This window comes from Chiloscyllium plagiosum, unplaced genomic scaffold (assembly GCF_037043375.1).
Source record: "Chiloscyllium plagiosum isolate Xiang-an unplaced genomic scaffold, Cpla_swu_hap1 HiC_scaffold_22, whole genome shotgun sequence".
Taxonomy (NCBI): Eukaryota; Metazoa; Chordata; class Chondrichthyes; order Orectolobiformes; family Hemiscylliidae; genus Chiloscyllium; species Chiloscyllium plagiosum.
Window position 1 is genome coordinate 40118771 of NW_028270160.1, and position 23413 is coordinate 40142183.

The 23413-nt window shown below is 39.9% G+C and overlaps 1 protein-coding gene across 21 annotated transcripts in view; it reads left to right on the plus strand.

The window, feature by feature from the left end:
• Positions 1 to 23413, plus strand: part of jakmip3 (Janus kinase and microtubule interacting protein 3) — a 377671-nt gene that overhangs the window by 290698 nt on the left and 63560 nt on the right. For 9 of the 21 annotated variants that reach the window (XR_015760936.1, XR_015760933.1, XR_015760939.1 and 6 more), the window contains one exon: positions 1768 to 3377. The gene's annotated coding sequence lies outside the window, so the exon portion shown is untranslated. Of the gene's footprint in view, positions 1 to 1767; positions 3378 to 8413; positions 8658 to 22099; positions 22178 to 23413 lie in introns of those variants that run through there. The other 12 variants (XM_043712580.2, XM_043712581.2, XM_043712582.2 and 9 more) reach the window with 3 other exon arrangements.

The following is a 23413-nucleotide window of genomic DNA, read 5'->3' on the forward strand; positions in this document are numbered from 1 at the left end:
GGCTCTAACCTGATGTGCTTTAAACTTTCACACCAAATTGGTGTGAACTGTACATCAAAACACATCATTTCCTCATTGTAACATTTACGTACAGGACAATACCTTGACTCACAAATACTGATCTATTATCTGTGAAGAACTATGGTTGACCTTTACACAAGATATATGGAAAACTCCAGATGTTTTGGTGAAAAATAGGGGGTTTAGGTGGGATCGACTTTTACTCGAGTATATATGGTATGTTTTCTGAGAATTTTGACATGATTGAAACATATCTCCTAAGCTTAATAAATTGCATCAGAAATGATTACACATAAAAAAATGATTAATTGAAAATAAGGAGATTTAGGGTGTCTCGTGCTCTTAAAAGATGCTGAATAAACTATTAGAGTACGTCTTCTCATAATATTAGCCATAAATATCGCTGTGGAATATGTTCACTGGAACATGCCACACTAGTCTCCTTCTGGGTTGATCTAAAATCATCTTTTTATTTTTAATTCTCTCCAGTCAATATTTTAAATTATTTTCAACAATGGCATTGACCTATCTTGAATCAGGTCTACTTTAATATTTTTGAGTAGGTCCTGACAGGCATTCACCTGCAGTAGGTTCTCTTCCCACTCCATCACCACTCCCTTTGGTTCCCTGCAGATCTACCCTTGACTCCTTGCAATGCCCTTTCCTTGATTCCCCATTTTCAAATGTGCGCTGATGACACCCAGCTGTATCTCACTAGTATGTCTCCTGACTCCTTCACAGTCTCTAAATTATTAAAGTTAAAGATCACACAACACCAGGTTATAACCTGGCGTGATTTTTAACTTTGTCCATCCCAGTCCAACACCGGCACCTCCAAGTCTAAATTATCAAACTGTTTGTCTGACCATATTACAGGATGAGCAGAAATTCCCTCCACTAGACATTAGGAAGGCACAGCTACTCTCTTTGATCCCCACTGCAAATTCTATTCCATCGTTGTGGACTGGCTTCCTCTTTCTGACAAGTATCTGCTTCTGCTTAGACCCTCATTATCTCATTTCACTTTGAGACATGCTTCCTACCAATATTTGTCCTAATGCTAATTGCCTATTTCCACCTTTATAACATTGCCAGCTCTGCTCCTGCCCCGTGTGCTGCCTGAAACCCTCTTTGGGGTCTCTTCTACTCTTAACAATTTAAATGCATTCCTAGTTGCCATCCCGCATTCTATGATAGAAGTAAGGCATCACAGCTGCTGGAAATCTGAAATAAAGACAGAAAATGCTGGAAACACTCAGCAGGCCAGGCAACATCTCTGGAAAAGCAGTGTTAGTGTTTCATGTTTGTGACCTTTTATAATATTAAAATTGCTCTATAAATGCAAGTTGTTGTTATTCTTGTTGGCGTTTTTGGGCTTATTTCCTTTTCACTGAAGTAGCTTCAGGGTTGTGCATAGGAGTCCTCTGTGATAATTCTGAGTTATGAAAGTACAATGTTTGTGAAGGTAAATGTGCAAGTTCTGTACATTGTGGAAATCTAAATTTATATTTAATTTTCCCTTAATTCCATTATTGAATAATGCTTACTTACCATTCTTGTAATCCATGCATGACTTTACTTGCAACTATTTCACATGAGAATAACTAATCTTTAGTGATAAAATGTTTACACAATTATTTGGGCCCATGCCAGAAGACATTACATCAGGGTAAAGCCACAGTAATACTCTATATTGATTTTTAAAAGTTTATTCAATGTATTTGATCTTGAAGTTGTTTTTCACAGGTCACATTGAAAGAAAAAAAGATAGCTACTGTAATAAATGACCAAATTACAGTGTTGCTCCAAGAAAGACCAACATTATTCCAAGACAATACAGAACACCTCACAATTCTCTTTGAGAAGAATAGAAAGTACATGAGGAATATTCAGGGTTCAAAGGCAGTTGTGCCAGTAATTCAGAACTCGAAGAAAACCCTGGAGAATCATGTCCTTGATTTGAGAGCCAAGCTCAGTAAAAATGTAACAAAAGCGTTAAAGGTAATGGAAAATGCAAATGGACCAAATGCAACCATTTACAATGATATGTCAACAAGAAAAAAAACTATAGAATTTAGAAAATTGATTTCCTTTTGAGGAAATGAGCACAGGAGAGTGTACAGCAAGAATAGTTTGGATATTTAATGGATGCAAGGATGACCTTAAACTTCCCTGCTGTGCAGGAGACTGAGAAAACTGCTTCTATATAGAAGCATGACTTCCATTCAAGAATAATTTCTACTTCATACACTCTGCTACATCAAGAACATTTTGTAGCTGCAGAGGTTGCAAAACCTTGGCAGCAATACTTCAGCCAAATCAATGAAGTCAACATGCTATTGAACATGAAACGTTTTTTATATCAAACCATACAGATGTCACTTCAGAGGCATGGATGGTCTGTGCGTATGTGTAAACCTGTTGCCCTGTAAACTTCAAAATAATATACAAGACAGATAAAATAAATGCAATGACTTGCTACGCAGAAGTGATCCAACTGAAGAAAGAGGATTGATTAATTGATGGCACAAATATGTTGAAACAACTTTAAATGCTTGAACTTAGTATAAAACTGTTGGTAATGTTTACAAAAGGTAAAACCACGAAGTTTGGCTAGAATCCCAAACAAATATTGGGATCTGAATTCATCCTGCATTTCCAAAGAAAGGGAGCTATGTGATTCCAAGAATCCCAGAAAAAAAAAACAAAATATATTTAGAATGTCAAAATATACTCAGAGTAAATGATAATTTCATGATGTGAAGAAGATACCACAAAACAGATACAATGGGAGAAAATCCTAGGGAAATTTGGAAAATAGGTGTAAAAGTAAAGTCAAGTAAAAATGTACAGTAGTTTTTAGTTGAACTGCAGAATAAGTATTACTGGGGAAAAGGGTATTTCTGCTGCTGCTACAAGGAGAAAAACTGCAAATGTTCATATTTTCAGTTGGTGGGGAGAGCAATACAAGAGAATGGAATTTGAAGATTTTATTTTTTTAAACAAATTGTATTTGCCCAACATGGATCAAGTTGGATTTTCCCCTAAAAGAAAATCAAAGGAAGATAAATTACATACAAAAGGATGAGTCTTATATATTTGAGTACTGGCAAATGAATGCCAGAAAACATGAAATTTGACTTTTCAAATAATGAACACGGGGAAGAAAAAGCTTAATTAAAAATTGTTACAACCAGATACATCCATATCCAGATGTATAAATAAGGAGATGAACTGAATCACGTATTCATTGAAGGCGTTGCAAGAAATAAGGTGACAGCAAGGTGAAGAACATCCATTGTACTCATACCAAAATGAAAGCGGATCTGGAGAAGGTGCATTCATAAGTGGGGCAGGTAAGGAATACACTTTTACTCACATATGTTAAAGGAGCTGCATACCTTATTTTACAAATGATGGAGTAATGGGCAGTTTACACCTCCTGCTGTGACAATTATACCATTGTTTCTTACACTAAACTACATTGAAAAGCATTTTGTCAGCTGCAAAATGTTTCTTATGGCACAAACAATTCAATACAAAGTCAAGGCTTTCTTCCTTTTTCTAATTGTTGCTGGTAAAATCTTTCAAGGTTCATCATTCTATCTGACCCACCATTCTGAATAAACGGAGGTGGCTGAGGAAATTAAAGCTATGTATTTTCACCATCTTAACCTGATTTGCCAGGCAGAGTTTGATAAGTTGACGAGCATAACCGAAGTATTTACATCTGTGACTCTCCCTAAGCTGCAAATGGATATAGAGTGGGGGGGGGGGCAGGTACCAGCTGTCCTGTTAACATTGTGTCGGTCCTATGCAAATAATCCATATCAGGAAACATAGGTCGATCATGGCAGGGCAGACAAAACATACTTTAAGTGGACTCTTCATGCCTTATGCCTTTCCACAGAATAAAAGGACATTTGGCAGTATTACCTATGGATTATACACACAAGGAGGTAAAGCCAGGAATTTCAATATACCCATGACCATTACTTTGCCACTAACAGCCTTCAGGCTGACCTTGACTGACTTCATAGTGGGGGCTATACCAGCAATGGGGCCAGGAAATGTGGTGCCAGTTGCTTTGGTTTAGCTCCCCCTTTGCATTCCCAACACAAGAGAAGTTTCCCAGCAATGGAATGGGAAATTGTTTGGCTAGCCACTCCCTGGAGGTGTGCAGTCAGATAAGAATAGTTAAGGCCCCAATAAGGTACTTTTGTACAGCATCACCAGGATTTTTCTAACATCAAAGTCCCCTCTCGAGTATGTCAAGAGTTTATAGTTAAATGGAGTCAGTAGCCTTGAAGCAGATTATGGGTTTGCTCATCAGGGTCAAAAATTCCTTTGTGCAAAGAGTGCATTACATCCTGAAAAGACCTTAAAGGCAGATCTGACTAGTCAAAGAGAGGTGTTTACACTTCGTTCCAATTTACCTAATAGCCAGATCAGACCAGTGATGGTGTCACCATTTTGAGGGACTATCGCAGGACCCTAACCATTTCAGGAGAGTTCCCTCTCCCTGTCTGGATGCTGAGGCTCCTGAGCTGCAGGCACTCTGATTGCTGCTGACTGAATTGAAATGCTTTTGCTGAATCCTTTTGCTTGATAATAAAAAAAAGTAACTACATAAACTTTAATCCTGTATCACCACATAGTAAGGGTATTTAATTCAGCAATGTTTCTGCCCATTGAAGTATGTATACCCATCTCATTTGTTTCATCTTACAGGTATTATTGCTTCCTACAGTAACCCTGTCATCGTTCAATTAATGATTGAAATGCCATTTTGTTTTAAAACATTCTGACAGGAGGTTAGAGCTCACACTTCCTTCCAAAGCAAATATTAATAATCGGCAATGTGAAACAGACTGATTGCTACTCGACAATTAACATTTTCAGCTAAACATTGGATAGAAATTTGCTAATTTGACCACCTGACTGAAGGATAATTTTTAGCTTGTTTTCAGCTTCATAGCATTTTGTTTATGAGAATATTGTTTAAATTGAAAATAGCAAAACACAGTAATTCCTAGCTGAACTGTTTGATAATCACTTATTGGCCTGCCTGTTTTGTTGACTGATTAACCGAACAAAAGTATTGAACAAAACCTTTCATCAGCGATCAATTGTTGATGTTCGTGCCCTAAGCAGTTACATTTATTCTATTTAAATGTATAAAAACCATACTTTTCTTTACTGTTTAAACAAAAGCATCTATATGTGAGCAAACAGTCAGATTACAGGTGCCTATATATATCTCAACACAATATTTCATCAGCAAAAATGCAAAATAGATCATGGGATCCCTTCAATGCAGGAAGGGGCCATTTGGCCTATCAAGTCCACACTGACCCTCTGAACAGCATACCACCCAGACCCAACTCTATATTTACCCTAGCTAATCTACATAGCTCCACATCCCCATGAGCAACTTAGTACAGCCAATCCACCTAACCTGCACTTTTTTATGGTGTGGGAGGAACCTGGAGCACCTGGCAGAAACCCACACAGACTCAGGGAGAGCATGCACATTCCACACAGAGAGTGACCCAATCCCGGAATTGAACCTGGGTCTCTGATGTTATGAGGCAGCAGTGGTAACCACCATGCCGCCCTTACTGGTTATAACAAATTGATGGCTTGTTCACAGTTCACTGCATCCAAACTAAATCCAAACAGAATGTTAAACAAGTTCCACATTAGCACTGTTACACAAAAACAAATCACACTCTCAATGTCATTAAATGTCAAAGTATTTGCTCTCCTTTTTCCAAGGCTTATGCAGACCCAATCAAATTTCATTAAATTGCATTTTTCATAGAGATAGATTCCCAGACTTGTTTCAGCTGAATGACATTTGAAATTGAACTGGCTCGATGAATACTTTCAAACACTGCAGGGTTAATTTATGCTCTGAACCATGAACTGAATGAGAGACTTGAGCACAGAAAGTGCTGCTGAGGTGTCTGTTGAACCACTGCAGTCAATTTGGTGTAAGTGGACCCACAATTCATTTGGGGAGGGTGGTTCCAGCATCTTGACTGAACAATACTTAGGGAGCAATGATACATTTCCAAGATCGGGCGGGGACTGGCTTGGAGGCAAACTTGCAAATGCTGGTGTTCTGAAGTACCTGCTTCCTTTGTCCTTCTAGATGGTAGAATTATGGGCGTCTGGGGAATGGTTAGCTCAGCTGGCTGGACACTGGCTTGGAAGCAGAGTGATGCTAACAGTGTGGGTTCAATTCCCACACTAGCCGAAGTTACCCTGAAGGACTCGCCTTTTCAACTTCTCCCTTCACCTGAGGCATGGTGACCCCCAGTTCAAACCACCATGATTTGTTTCGCTGTAATGAGAGAGCAGCCTATGGTCTGGGAAGACTATGAAAACTTTACATTCTTTTGGGATTGGAAAATGCTGTCTAAGGAGCCCCAGTGAATTTCTGCAGTGCATCTTGGAGATGGCACAAAATGCTGCTACTGTGTGTTGATGTTGGAGGGATTGAATATTTATGGTTGTCGTGCCAATTAAGTTGATCTTTTTCCAGATGGTGTTAATCTTCTTGAGTGTTGTTGAAGCTGCAGTCATCCTGACATGTACCGTGTATGTGGAGGACAGGCGTTGGAGAATCAGATGGTGAGGTACTTACTGCAGGACTCCTAACCTCTGATCTGCTCTTGAAGGGATATTAACTATATGACTGGACTAGTTCAGCATCTTGTCAATGGTAATCTCCAGAATGTTGATAGAGGGGGATTCGCTGATAGCAATACCAAGAGAATATCAAGGGACGATGTTAGATTCTCTCTTTTTGAAGACCATCTTTGCCTGGTACTTGTATGGTGTTAATGTCATTTGTAACTCATCATCCTAAACCTGAATATCCCCATGTCTGATCTTATTGTGGAGGGAAGCTCATTGTTGAAGTAGCTGGAGATGTTTGGGCCTAAAACACTACCCTGAGGAACTCCTGCAGAGATGTCCTGGAGCTGAAATGACTGACCTCCAACAATCACCACCATCTTCCTGTGTGCCAGGTATGACTCCAACCAGTGGAGAGTTTGCCCCTGATATGCATTGATTCTAGTTTTGCTAGGGCTCCTTGATGCCACACTTAGTCAAATGCAGCCTTGCTGTCAGTCTCACCTCATCTGTGAAATTCAGCTTTTTTGTCCATGTTTCTGCCAAGTCTGAGTGGCCCCAGTGGAACCCATACTGAGAGGCAGTGTACAGGATATTGCTGAGCAAGTGCCACTTAATAGAACTGCTGATGTAGCCTGCCATCACTTTACTGATGATGGGCAGTAAACTGTAATTGGCCGGCTTGGATATGTCCTTCTATTTGTATACAGGACATACTTGGGCAATTTTCAACTTGGTCAGGTAGTTGCCAGTGTTGTCGCTGTACTGGGACAGCTTGGCTAGGGTCATGGCAATTTCTGGAGCACACGCCTTCAATACTGTTGCTAGAATGTTGTCAGAGCCCATAGCCTTTTCAATATCCAGTGCCTCCAGCTATTTCTTGATGCACACGGAATGAACTAAATTGGCTGAAGACTGGCCTATATAATGCTGGAGATCTCCGGAGGAAGCTAAAATGAATCATCCACTTGATACTTCAGGCTGAAGATTATTACAATGCTTCAGCCTTATCTTTTCACCAATGTGCTGGGATCCCCCATCCTTGAAGTGAAATCTCCTCTAGCAGTGAGTTGTTTACTTGTCCAGTACTATTCACAACTGGGTGTAGCAGGACTCTAGAATTTAGATATAATCTGTTGGTGGTAGGATGTCTTCCTTCAGTCTATCACTTGCTTCTTTATGCTGTTTGACATGCAAGTAGTCTTGTTGGTAGTTTCACCAAATTGGCACCTCACTTCTACCTCTGCATGGTGCTCCTCCTGACATACCCTCAAGCACTCTCCATTGAGCCAGGGTTAACATCCTGGCTTCATGATAATGGTTAAGTGGGGGCCATGAAGTTGCAGTTGTGTTGAAATACAATTCTGCAGCTGTTGGTAGCCTGCAGCACTTTATGTCTGCCCAGTTTTGAGTTGCTAGATTTCAAGATGATAATGCCTCACAACACAATAGGGAGTATTCTCAATATTGTTGAGTGTGCAGTGGTCCATCTTATTGATTCTGTCATTGCATCTGCAGCCGGCAGAAGAATGAGGATAAGGTCAGGTATGTTATTCCCTTTTGTTGGTCCCATCATCACCTGCCACAGACCCTACACCCACCTTCCCTTTGTGCCATGGAATAGTCTCCCCTTAATCTTTTACCATCATTAGCTCTTTATGAGATGGCTCCTAACATTTAGAGACATTACAGTGGTTACACCTCCTTTGTGCAAACAAATGATTTCCGTTCCTTTGTCTGTTTACAGGTTCTGGTTCCAGGATAAATGTGGTTCAAATGTCCTTAGTGCTTCCAACCATGTTTCAGCCCCAATATGTGTGCTACCTAGCAATTTCAGTAACCACCTAATAATTTCTCACTGTCATCATCCTCCTGGAAATTCCACTGTAATTTTCATGAGCATAGACTGGGGTTTCAATTGGTGGCGCTCAGTCATGCAGTCTTTCTAAAATGGTCCTCTGTGGGAGACATCCCTGGACATCCTTGACAAAGTAATTTGCATAAGGATTGGTGCTGCTAAAGAATACCTACAAAGTTTGCTGAAGTCAAGATTAGAATCACTTAACAATCACTTTACTTTGTCACAAAGCTGCAAGATACAATGTGATCTTGTGACATTGCACCATTTCCTGTGATGATGTATATGGGATTTCATTAGGATAGAGTACAGTCAGATGTAACTCCTATTACTACAAGATAAAGGCTGGAAATAAAAAATCTGAACTGATTGATTGGGATTTGCTTTGTTATGCCTGGTCAGAGCCGCTACACTAAATGACCAACGAGTGGATATAAAACCAGATGGTGTAGACTCCCAACTATTAACACAGTTAATGTTTCAATTTATTTCTGTTCAAGATGTGTAGATGTTGGGGATGGACATGACTGCTTCCATCCTTTCCCCACCTCTGGCCCATGACTGTGTTGATTGTTTGGCCACTTTCTTGAGAGGGGCAGCTCAGATACATTCCTAGATAATCTGAACAATGGCAATTCCACAGAAAGAAATCCCCTTAATTTGCCAAATTATGACATTATTTATAGTTTTGGGACTATTGAGGGCAGGTGATTAGTGTGTATTCTGCTTGTGCTCTTATCTTCTACATTCCACTTCAACTATCTCATCTAATTGATTGCATTATGCAAGGAATGAGTCAGTAATTGGTTTCGGAATTTTACTGTTAGTCATTCAGGATTTTGCCCACCATGATGGGCCTCTTGAAAAAAAATTCCTTCATATGCTGTGTGTCGTTGGCAATGTGGACATTTATTACTCAACCATATTTGCCTTGAGATTAGTCACCTTCTTGAACTGCTATCAGTCCATATTGTGTGGGTATAGACTGCTGCCACTGTGTATTGCTGGAGGAGGAAGGGAATATTTGAGGTGGTTGATGGGTTGTTGAGCAAGTATGCGGTTTTGTCCTAGAATGTGTTGAACGTCTTGTTTTTTTGGAGCTGTACCTATCTAGGCAAGTGAAGACTATTCCTCACGCGGGTGCCTTGTAGATGGTGGGCAGGCTATGATGAGTCAGGAGGTAAATTGCTTACCACAGGTTCTCCAGCCTCTGGAAGACCAAAGTACCTATATGGTAAATCCAGTTCAGTTTCTGGCCAATAGTAACCACACTATAAGTGGGGTATTCAGCAATGGTAATTTAAGCGAATGTCAAGGTGTGATGGTTAGATTATCTCTTGTTAGAGAGAGCCATTGCTTGATATTTGTGTGTTACTAATGTTATTTACCACTTACCAGCCCAAGACTGAATGTTGTCCGGTTCTAGGTGCTTTTGTGTCTTAGGAGTTGAGAATGCTAATGAGCATTGCAATTGTGCAATTGTTAGCTAACAAACCCACTTCCAATCCAGCATCGTCTAGGCATTGGAAACAATAAAGGCATATCTGCTATGAGACTTCATGAGGTCCAGAGTCAGTGATAAGAATTCACAAAGCCACTCCTGTACACCATGTATCTCACTGCCTATGGTGGGTCTGCCCTGCCAGCAAGACAGGACACTTAGTGAGGAAGAGTCAAGGACATTGGCTGTATGGTACGATTCAGTGAATATGAGTAAGTCAGGCTGTCAATTGACTACAGCTCTTCCAATTCTTGTACATGTCCCAAGTGCCATTAAGAAGGATTTTGCAGGGTTAACTGTGTAGGATATTCCTTTATTGCTTTCCATCTAGTTTTATTCTAATTCATTATTCTTGGAGTCTTTTTGTACAATGATGGCTTTCGGTATCATTTCAAAGACAGGTTAGGAGTCACCGTGTATGTGTGACTTCACATGTAGGCCAGACTGGGTAAGGAGGCCAAACTTACTTCTCTGAAAAGCATTAGTGAACCAGATAGTTTCTTAAGTAATCCTGTAGTTTCATGATCATTATTGGTCACACGGTTTTGCAGCAGCCCTGCCTAGATTGCTGATGGTTCTGTTGCTTTCTGGTATCTGCACTGCCAATTGTAGAGAACTCTAATATATTGATATATTGAATGCCAGCCCTCTAACCTGGACTGCTAACAGCGCAGTAATGCTATTGAGCATCCTCTCAATATGATCACTTGCTGTATCTGATGACAGATTCTTACTCAAAAGCTGTTGGTATCAGAAATAAGATGCAGGTACTTTTGTTCATTTCCTTCATGTTTCTTCATGAGACAAAAAGTAAGTTAGGGACTATTTGGAGATGCCAGTTAAAACTTTAACTGCAAGCATTGATGTTTTCCCCACTACGTATTTTATTCTTGCTAACCAGCGTGGCATACTTTTCTTGAAAGCACTAGCTTAGAGACAACAGATATTGATACATCCATGATGAGGTGATCCTCTGCTACTGGGGAAAATTATTTCAAGAAATAAAAGCCTGTTTTTGATAGGAAACCAAGCTGATGAAATAAACAAAACCAGATGTCACTTGATTCAAAAATTTGAAACGGTTCGGTTTATTGATCCTTTGTTGGAGCTGAAATGGAAGTGGAATGGCACCAAGTGAAAATGGTGGCACGGTGGCTCAGTGGCTAACTCTGCTGCCTCGCAGTGCCAGGGACCCAGGTTTGCTTCCAAACTCTGCATGGAGTTTGCACATTCTCCCTGTGTCTGCGTGAGTTTCCTCTGGGTGCTCCAATTTCCTACCACAATCCAAAGATGTGCAGGTTAGATGAATTGGCCATGCTAACTTGCCCATAGTGTTCAGGGATGTGTAGGTGAGTTGCATCAGTCAGGGGTAAACTGTACAGTAACAGGGTAGGGGAATGGGTCTGGGTGGGTTACTCTTTGGAGGGTTGATGTGGACTGGTTTCCACACTGCAGGGATTCTATATAAAAAAGGAACGCTGAAAGGTTTAAAGGAAATATCAGTAGAGCAGAACAAGACAGTGAACACAACAATAAAAGCGAATTAATCCAATATTTATTGTTTTTTTTGATGGTAACGATCCATTCAGGCTGGAGATCTTGATGGCTTCTTGAATCTATTCTTTTGCTGTGCTTTTTTCCAGCATACATTGTGAAGCATTTAATAGATGTGTAAAAAAGGTCAAAATTCATGCATCTTTGTGTGGGCAATCCAATTCCATCATTGACATAAATCTCACGAGATTGTCCTTATTCATAGTCAGTGATGATCTTGGAAAATGTAGCATTGACAGACAATACGTCTCCACATTTACACTGTCTCTTAAAATTACTGAGTTCTTTTTTGGCTTCTAGTCAGGAAAACAGATACATCTGGAATATATTGTTTGAGACCTATTTTCCTCTGCTCTTCCCCAGGAGCCAGGCAAAAGTCTCCACTGCTTTGTAATTGTTATGAGCTTCTTCTAAGTTCTTGCATCCACTATTGGAGGGAGTAGGAACATACACATAATTGAGGAGAGAGGGGAAGTACCTAATGGTCCTACCTCATTTCCTTCTTCCCGATTAAAGCACCCATTTTGACGGGCGCCATGAGAAAGAATGCCCCAAGGCCTTGCAGCCATCTTCATTTTGTTGGACTAAATCAGTGCGATATGGGCAGCACATTCACGGAGGCAGTAAAAATGGAGGTGACTGGTTTTGCAGAGATCACAAAGTGGAAATCGGACCTAATCCCTTCCATTCCTGCTCTTGGACACTGTATGTTAAAACTTTGAAAACGTTGAAGAGAAGAGAGACTTGGAGTTTCAAATACATAAACTTTAAAAGTGGGAGACTACATTGATATGAAAAACAAAAGGTATTCTATGACTTAACGTTTTGACTACAGTCTCGAAAGTTAGCTCAAGTTTTAATACTAGCTTTTGGAGCCGAGATGAGCCAAGGCCACAAAATAAGTAGAAAAGAGATTTGTAAGATTGTTCTAGAAATGTGAGACCTTATGGATAAACTTATAGAAAAAATTAAGGCCTTAGTTTGCTTGAATGATAAAGGTCAGGATATCTTGGGGTATTTGAAGTTATAAGGAATTTTAGTAAGATCAAATAGCAAAATATATTCCCATTGATCAGTGATATTTTAAAAAAAGACCACAAGTGTGATTGGGCCTGAATTGAGATTTGAAGAATGAGAGGTGATCTTATTGAACTATATAGTTTCCTGAGGAAATTTGACAAAGTGAGTGCTGAAAAGATGTTGCCTCTGGTGGGAAGAACTATAACTTGGGGCCACAGTTTAAAGTAAGTGCCGTCTCTCCCACTAAAGATGGAGGTAAGAAGGAATCTTTTCTCTCAGTGGGTCTGTTGATTTCTCCTCCACTGGGAGCAGTAAAAATTGTGACATTGAATATTTTTTGAGGCAAAGTTAGATGGATTCTTGACTGACAAGAGAGTCAAAAGGTACAGTGGGTAGTCAGAAAAGTGGAGGCAACAATCACATCAACCATTATCTTATGAAAGAGTGGAGCGAATGCAACAGGTTGAATGGCCTATGTACAATTTGTCTTCATGTTTGTATGTATATGACAACATCCTCAAGTGAACCAATCCAGAAATATGGAGAACATTTTTACATAAGGACTTGTGGAACATCAAACCCCGCAGTTGCTTTTAAAAATGAAATGTTTGAAAAGAAAAATAAATCAAAAGGCAGTGAAGAAGGAGCAAGGAAACTGGTATTCAGTTCAAATCTCTCTGAGAGCTATTGCAGAAATAATTGGCTGGATAGCCTCGTTCTGCGCTGTAAAACTGAATTACTGTAGGATTCAGATGTTTGGGAACAAAAGAGCTGCTCAAAAATCAGGACTTAATTGGGATTTTTTTATTACCTGTTGCAATGTGCACAATATGGTAACACTGCATGGTTGTACTACCAATCTGTTTAAAGTCATCAGTGACTGACAGATGATGGAGGCAGATGACAAGGCATGCAGCAAGAACATTATTTGGCCATTGAGCATATTTGCAATGTCATGATCTGTATTTAACTCTGAAACACAATGAATAGAAATGGCTAGGCAAGTAAATGCCTTCATTTTCACAAGCAGCCTGATGAGACATGTGTTGTTGCCCCCAGTAACCTGAGCATTCTGCAAAAAGAGAGTGGGAAGCTATGAAAACCAATCTGATAGAAATTATTAGCCAAAAGGAAAGAATAATTTGAATTACTTTGAAGACCAGAAATATAATAGCAAGAAGTGAATGCCATTTTGAACAATTCCATGGTTGCACTTACAATATGCCACCACATGTCATAGAGTCATAGAGATGTACAGCACAGAAACAGACCCTTTAGTCCAATCTGTCCATGCTGACCAGATATCCCAACCCAATCTAGTCCCACCTGCCAGCACCCAGCCCATATCCCTCCAAACCCTTCCTATTCATATACCCACCCAAATGCCTCTTAAATGTTGCAATTGTACCAGACTCCACCACTTCCTCTGGCAGCTCATTCCATACACGTACCACCCTCTGTGTGAAAAAGTTGCTCCGTAGGTCACTTTTTTACCTTTCCCCTCTCACCCTAAACCTATGCCTCTAATTCTGGACTCCCCGACCCCAGGGAAAAGACTTTGCCTATTTACCCTATCCATGCCCCTCATACTTTTGTAAACCTCTATAAGGTCACCCCTCAAGCTATGATACTCCAGGGAAAACAGCTCCAGCTGTTCAGCCTCTCCCTATAGCTCAAATCCTCCAACTCTGGCAACATCCTTGTAAACCTTTTCTGAACCCTTTCAAGTTTCACAACATATTTCCAATAGGAAGGAGACCAGAATTGCATGCAATATTCCAACAGTGGCTTAACCAATGTCCTGTACAACCACAACATGACCTCCCATCTCCTGTACTCAATACTCTGACCAATAAAGGAAAGCAAATGCCTTCTTCACTATCCTATCTACCTGCGCCTCCACTTTCAAGGAGCTATGAACCTGTACTCCAAGGTCTCTTTGTTCAGCATCACTCCCTAGGACCTTACCATTCAATGAATAAGTCCTGCCACGATTTGCTTTCCCAAAATGCAGCACCTTGCATTTATCTGAATTAAACGCCATCTGCCACTTCTCAGCCCATTGACCTATCTGGTCAAGATCCTAAGGTAGCCCTCTTCGCTGTACAGGTGGATAAATTCCCAGGACCTGATCAGGTGTACCCTAGAACTCTGTGGGAAGCTAGAGAAGTGATTACTGGGTCTCTTGCTGAGATATTTGTATCATCGATAGTCACAGGTGAGGTGCCGGAAGACTGGAAGTTGGCTAACATGGTGCCACTGTTTAATTTTGGTGTCATCTGCAAACTTACTAACTGTATCTATTATGCTTGCATCCAAATCATTTATGTGAATGACAAAAGGTAGAGGACCCAGCACCGATCCTTGTGGCACTCCACTGATCACAGGCCTCCAGACTGAAAAACAACCCTCTACCACCACCCTCTGTCTTCTACCTTTGAGCCAGTTCTGTATCCAAATGGCTAGTTCTTCCTGTATTCCATGAGATCTAACCTTGCTAATCAGTGTCCCATGGGGAATCTTGTCAAACGCCTTACTGAAGTCCATATAGATCACATCTACCACGCTGCCCTCATCAATCCTCTTTGTTACTTCCACAAAAAAATTAATGTTTGTGAGACATGATTTCCCATGCATAAAGCCATGTTGACTATTCCTAATCAGTCCTTGCCTTTCCAAATACATGTACATCCTGTCCCTCAGGATTCCCTCCAACAACTTGCCCACCACCGAGGTCAGGCTCACTGGTCTATAGTTCCCTGGCTTGTCCTTACCACCCTTCTTAAACAGTGGCACCACATTAGCCAATCTCCAGTCTTCCAGCACCTCACCTGTGACTATCGATGATACAAATATCTCAGCAAGAGGCCCAGCAATCACTTCTCTAGCTTCCCACAGAGTTCTAGGGTACACCTGATCAGGTCCTGGGAATTTATCCATCTGTACAGTTTCAAGACATCCAGCACTTCCTCCTCTATAATCTGGACATTTTCCAAGATGTCACCATCTATTTCCCTACAGTCTATATCTTCCATATCCTTTTCCATAGTAAATACTGATGCAAAATACTCATTTAGTATCTCCCCCATTTTCTGCAGCTCCACACAAAGGCCGCCTTGCTGATCTTTGAGGGGCCCTATTCTCTACTTAGTTACCCTTTTGTCCTTATTGTATTTGTAAAATCTCTTTGGATTTGCCTTAATTCTACTTGACAAAGCTATCTCATGTCCCCTTTTTACCCTCCTGATTTCCCTCTTAAGTATACTCCTACTTCCTTTATACTCTTCTAAGAATTCACTCGATCTATCTTGTCTATCCCTTACATATGCTTCCTTCTTTTTCTTAACCAAACCCTCAATTTCTTTAGTCATCCAGCATTCCCTATACCTACCAACCTTTGCTTTCACCCTGACAGGAATATACTTTCTCTGGATTCTCGTTATCTCATTTCTGAAGGCTTACCATTTTCCAGCCATCCCTTTACCCACGAATATCTGCCCCCAGACAGCTTTTGAAAGTTCTTGCCTAATACCGTCAAAATTGGCCTTTCTCCAATTTAGAACTTCAACTTTTACATCTGGTCTATCCTTTTCCATCACTATTTTAAAACTAATAGAATTATGGTCACTGACCCCAAAATGCTCCCCCACTGACACCCTCAGTCACCTGCCCTGCCTTATTTCCTAAGAGTACGTCAAGTTTTGCACCTTCTCTCGTAGGTACTTCCACATATTGAATCAGAAAATTGTCTTCTACACACTTAACAAATTCCTCTCCATCTAAACCCTTAACACTACGGCAGCATGTGCTGTATCCATTACATTTTCTGAGCCATTTTAGCAGCATGCTCCGGTTTTGCATAGGTAGACAATTATCTTTCATATCTAGATGTTACGCATTAGATATTTGTGGCTGCATCAGAAGAGCCACTGTGCCATCTCTTTTGTGTTGGCTGCAGTGAAGTAAGAGAAGAAAGACTGGGTGACATTGTAAGTTAGAAATAATTTATATTTAGCTTTGAGGGATGTTTAAAATATAGCGCCAATTTTGGCACACAACTAACCCCTTTCAGCTCACTGTGGTTGACCCAAGGGAAATTACTTTAGACAATCTCAGTCATGGCTAAGGTAAGTGTATCCGTGATTCAGCATTAATTAGTGCCAAATTGTCAGTCATACTCAATGAAACTGCTGCCAGCAGTTGAGTGGGTGATGTGTTTGCTGTGCTTTCCTCTTGTGTGTGATCCTTGCGCTACAAGCAGCAAAACAATGTCATACTGATGGAATCCTGCTGTTTCCTAGTCTGTCAAATGTTCTGTTGCACCCTCTAGTTGCTCAGGTATAAACAAAAAAGCATAGGCATTAAAAAATACTGCAAATGCTGGAAATCTGTGATAAAAGCAGGAAATGCCGCAGAATCTCAGCAAGTCTGGCAGTATAAATGGAGAGGGAAAAGACTCCACAGACTCTTCTTTGTAACTTTTTCTTTCAGGTGTTAAGGAAATAGAGAAGTTTTTCAGGTGATAACATCAATATGAAACAAAGAATGAAGTAAAACTTGGGCTAGGACAGCTTTGAGAAAGTGTGAGGTGGTGCAGATGGAGAGAGAGAGAGAGAGAGACAGGTCAAGAGTGTGCATGTGGTGTGGAACTGTTCAATAGAAAGGTCATCGAGCTCAAAGCATAAACTCTGTTTCTCTCTCCACAGATACTATCAGACCTGTTATGTTTCTCCAGCATTATCTGCTTTTATTATTGACAAAGAAAAGATTTCCACACCATAAACCTCCCTATGTGCAGCATTATCTCCATTTCTATCCTGCTTGATTTTTAGAGTGGCTGTTTATCTGATGGATAACCTGAGCCAATGTTTCCAAGACACGCCTTAATTTGGACGCTCTGTACCATTCGTATGAATTTTGACACAAACTGCTTTGATTTTTGCTCAGAGGCAAACTATTCATGTCTCATCTTTGTGCTGTAGGAACTAATGCTGCCACCTTCTGTTCCAATTATTTTACTGCTTTTCCAAGTTGAAAATGATTTATACAAAGCGGGTCTCTGTGAGAATAGATGCTTTTAAAATTTCCTCAAAAACTGCAATATTGTTTCCTGCTGTGCCTATACTTCAGGACTTAATGTTCTCGCTGTTTTGAATCACCATCATCATATGCTGGAGATAGATCCGTTATAATAACTAAGATATATTTTCGTGCATGGAATATAGGCATACTTGCAAGAATACCACATACACACCCTGGCTTCTTCAGTCCTTTGTAAAGGGCTCTGCTTTATGCTAATTACACATGACTTTGGAATTTAAGAAATTCAACTTCTGATGATTGCTTTGTCTGAGAACTTTGCAGATTGGCATTTTCCTGCCAGTTACACATTTCCAAGAAGCACCCATCATTTAAGATTGTTTACATCTGTTAAAAAACAACCAAGACTGTAGTGTGAACTTTGCACATGCTGATGCTTTGCAGTATGAACCTGGTTGATCTTGGAGGAGGGTTGGAGGATATGGGTTAATATATTCATCCATAAAGCAAGGAGGTTGAGGCAGGAAAGCACTGTGCCCACCTTTGGAAATACCAACTACAGGGATACAGCCTTCATTGTTGGAGGTGGGTGCCAGCCAAAATTGGGTCAGCTGTCTCCCAGAGAAATGTTCATAGGCAACCAAAGGGACTGTTGGGTGCACAGGCAGACAGTTTAACAGCACCACCTGGATGCTATGGGACTTTGTCCCAGTTGTAAAGAAGAAATGCCTTCTAGCCCCTTACCCCTATACATCCTCATGTCCCATCCATGTCACTTCATGCACCCCAAACACCCCCTGTGGTTCAACATGCCACCCCGTGACGCCACCAAACACCCTTCAACGTCCCTTATGACCCACTGCCCCTTCTCCAAACCCCATGGACCATCATGACTCCATGCCAAAGTACACCTCCAAAGAAAAACCTCAAAATCAATGCCCAATAATCCCCAGCCTCTCACTCTACCATCATTAAAATCAGAAGTTGTTGTGTAGAAGGTGGGCAAAATTTCTCTTTTGGATGTTTTGTATTTTCCATTCTGACATCTTAAGTCCTCCATTCAACTCTCCTTCTAATTGTATTTTAAATTGGGAATGGGATTCCAAAAAATACATTTTTCTAGGCTTTTGTGAATGACTGTGCTGTTTTATATTGAAATTGAAATAATTTGGATTTTGTGAATGATCGTGTTGCTTTATATTGAAAATTGAAATAGTTTGTAGTTGGGAGATATCAGGCCTATAATCAGCTCCCCTCTACATTGTGAAATCACTTACTTCAATAGTGGGCATGTACACACACTGACCTTTGTCTACAAGTCTCCCTTTCTTATTGGATTCCGTGCAAGAAATGGCAGGAGACAGCTCATAGATGCCAATCACCTAAAATACAAATTAATACTAGGGCAAAATAAAAGTGACGTTGCTTAGCTGCCCAATGAGAGTAGCCTAGTATCATGTTACTTCAACTCCTCTTGTGGACATTTGGTTCCATAATTTAGAACAGAGCTAGGGTTAAGATCAGAAGGCATAGAATTAAAAATACTTGATTCCATTACTTAGAAATATCACCTTTTGTTTCGGGATGATCCTAATATAAGACTCTCAAAGTATTTTTTTTAAACTGCTCTGCAATGTGCTCCTGGAGCAAATGTTTAATTTGATGGCGACATGGTCCTATCCAAGGAATGAACGATATGTACTTAAATCTCTAAGTCCTTGTGAGGAAGAGCTCTGCATGTCCAGTGAGGAATTATCCCACTTGAGCACATACTTCGAGGCATATTTAAAGAGCTGGTCGTACATTGGGGAATAGAAAATGCTATTATCTCAAAACAGGGCACACAACAAGGATTTGAGGATTGTTTATAGCCAATTCATATTCTAATATTGCCTCTGAAGGGAACCTTGCCCAAGATTGTCACGTAAACAGATACCCAGATGCTAATCTCCAATCCAACCATGAATATAAATGGATAAAATGAAGTCACAGACAGTTGCAACATATTGTGAAGTCTCTTCCAAAGGATGTCATTCCAATTTAGCCTGGATTTGTATAGTAATTTAGTCATAGTGGATGGACATCCAGCTATATTCTAGAGCAATATTAAAACAGCATTCTATTGGTAAAGAAATTGAGTAACATTGTCAGCCCTGGCCATTCTCTCAAACCTCCAAACCACCCATAGTAAAACTAAATGGCTGAGACCACAGCACTTCAGTCACAGAATGTTGGGTGGTGCAATGAAACCAAGGACAAGGAAGAAAATAAGGACATAGGACAACAATTAGACTAAATAAATAAAAGGTACAGCCAGTGTTTAATTTACTTTACATCTGCCATACCATTAGTTTAGAGGTTCTGAACTATTATATATTATAGTAGGAATTAAACTGATGGAACATATTTCAGCATTGAAAGTTCAATGCAGTGCCACTGAATTTACTTAACATTTATATACTTCCAATATCAAATTTAAACTGTACACTGCTTCTTTGAGATAGTATGCTATTTGTCACACCATTTTCCAAAAAGTGTGATGAAAACCATTTAATGTATCTGTGAATATGCTACTCAGAGCATGGAAGTGAATATATTAATTTAAATGGCTCAAACTTGCTTTGGAGGCATTGTTTGAATCAATATACTAGGACTGATTCTGCATCAGTTAGTGTTTAATTTTCACAGCTTGTGTTTTTTCCAGAAGCCAAAACAAAGGTCCAGGTTCATTGTTTCTTGAGAGTGGAGTCACAGGTAGACAGGGTCGTGAAGACGACTTTTGGCACACTTGTCTTTAATGGTCAGTGCATTGAATATAACAGTTGGCAGGTCATATTGCAGTTGTACAGGACATTGTTGAAGCCACTTTGGAATGCTGTGTACTATTCTGGTCACCCTTCAATGGGAAGGATGTTGTTGAACCTGAGAGGGTGCAGAAAATATTTACAAGGATGTTGCCATGATTGCAGTGTTTGAGCTATAGGGAGAAGCTGAATAGACTGGGGTTATTTTCCCTGGAGCGTTGGAGGCTGAAGAGTGACCTTATAGAGGTTTATAAAATCATGAGGGGCACATCAGGTGAATAATCAAGGTCTTTTCCCCAGAAAAGGAGGTCCAAAACAGGAGGCCATCAGTTTAAGTTGAGAGGAGAAAGATTTAAAAGAGATCTGAGGGGCAACTTTTTCATGCAGAGGGTGGTGCATGTATGGAATGAACTGCCAGAGGAAGTGGTGAAGGCTTGTACAATTACAACATTTAAAAGGCATCTGGATGGGTATACGAATAGGAAGGTTTAGAGGGATATGGGCCAAATACTGGCAAATGGGACTAGATTAATTTTGGACATCTGGTCAGTATGGATGAATTGGACCAAACGGTCTGTTTCTGTGCTGTACAGCTCTGACTAAATCTTAGCTTTCACCATGCTTCCTTTCAAAATAGCAATATGTGTCAGAACAGAAAAAATAAAGACAGTAAGATTTTGGCTGATAATTTACATCAACTCGAATTTCCCACTTTATTCCCTTATTCCTTCATTATCTGCAATGCCAAAAGATCCATTGACAGTCTTGAATAAGCTGAATGACTGGGCATCCACAATACTCTGGGATAGAAATTTCCAAGCGTTTATGATTCAGAGTGAAGAATCCACTCACCTCAGTCCTAAATGAGGTCCTACAGCACATGAATTGTAGCAGTTCATGAAAACAGTTCACCACCATCTCCACAAGGGCAATAAGGACAGGCAATAAATTCTGGCCCAGCCACCAAAGCCCATATTCCATGAATTAATTTTAAAAATGTTGATCCATTATCCTGAAACTATGAACCCTATTTCTAGAGTCTCCAACTGGGAGAAGAAGCCTCTCAGCATCTTTCCAGGTAAGCCCTCCATCAGTGGGATACCAGTCTACAAAATCATCTATCATTCTTCCAAATGCCAGAGAATATAACCCACTCTAATCAATCTCTCCTCATAAAAAATTCCTCTTATGTTAGAAATCAATTCAATAACTCATTGTTGGACCCCCTCTGAGGCAAATATATTTTTTCTTTGATGAGGAGACCAAAATTTTATGCTATACTCCAGGTCTGATTTCAGCAAAACTTGTTTGTCTAATAACCTTTGTCTATTCCTAAAATTTCCTACATTCTTTAGAACATTTACATGCACTGTTGCAAAGCCATTTCAACAATATAAAATCCCTTAACATTGATGGTATGCATTATTTTACAGTTAATCAGTTGTGCACTGAAAACATACAATTGCATTTATCCTTTAATATCCATTTTCTGTTTCATATATTACTTCCAGATTCTCATCAGAACCTCTCATTCTTTCCCTGTCAAGAATGTTAAACATCAGCTATTGCCTGTCAACCATGTTCTTGAAGCAGCCAAACTGTTATTAATGAGAAAACTGTTGATTAATTCACAAAGTTTGCTTTTCCTGTCTCTAGGTAATCCCATCTTTTCCAAATAGTACTTCTTCCTGACTGCCATAAAATTTTGGAACTCGGGATACTTGAGTCTGTGAGGTAAACAGTTTGCCTATGACACAAACATCACTGATTTTGTGCATCATGACCTTGTCTCAAAGTATCTTAAACTATTTTTCAAACATTTACAACTAACAACCTGACTGATAAAATATTATTTGATTTGTTAATCTTATTTACACTTTCATTATGTTTAAAATTAATACAGTCCAACATTTTAAGTTTTAATAGTAATTACTGAAGATGTTTCAGTACTACAGTTGTTTAATCACTGCTTTCAATAATGATTCTATCAAGACACATTTATGGTGGAGCTTACTGTGATGAATAGAATGACTTTGTAATTATGAAGGCTAGCAGTGCTAGAGAGCTGTAATCATTGAGTGAAGGCCTCAGTGAATGCCCTCATTTTCATTCACGTTGAAAAATCCTTTTCCCCATTTTGTTTCCCTTCCCAGCTGCTGCACTGGGGACGTCATGAGTTTTTATTGATATAGAATTGATTGCTCCCATCTGCCAGCAGTTCTCAATATCCTTCATGCTGTGAATTTTCGAAGAGCATTCCCTCCAGTCTTGTTAAAAGTACACAGCAGCTTAATAAATACTGCATGCAATTTTCAGACAGTGTACACCACATAAATTCTGAAATCCAGCAATGTACTGAAGGATCCAGTAGATTTTCATTTACTTAATTCCACTAAAAACGATTCAAGATGACATATCCTGTATTAATAATTCACGAATCCATCACTCTGTGCCTTTTTTGTCACTTACTCCAAACAGCAAGTGTTACAGCTGAACCAGTGTGGATAATGTCATCGGTATCTGGAGCGAAGGGCTTCAGCTCACCATCTAGAGAAACTTTAGACTGAAGCTGAGATTTTCTGAAATAGGAACATCTATATAGAATATTTACTTCTGGGTAACAATAGGGAAGTTGTTATCAATGAGGAACTGATCTTTAGTATTCAATGCGGTATTTTGTTTGTGGTCTGTTTTGATTATAATGAAGTGAGTTTTCACGTCCCCTTAGGAGGGTACAGAGATACTCCTGAAGTGGAAAGCCATGACCCCTCCTGTTGTAGCTTTCACATTTCTCTGTCCAGGTCGATGAATGGATAACCATCAGGGCTCCTTGGGTCAGGCACTGGAGCCTGTTTAAATGCTTATCAAAAGAGTTTGACAAACCTCCAACTTTAACTACATTAGGAAGATTGTGAACAACCATTATCAGCTGGCAGCTCTATCAAAAGATGGACCCAAGGATAAGCTGCT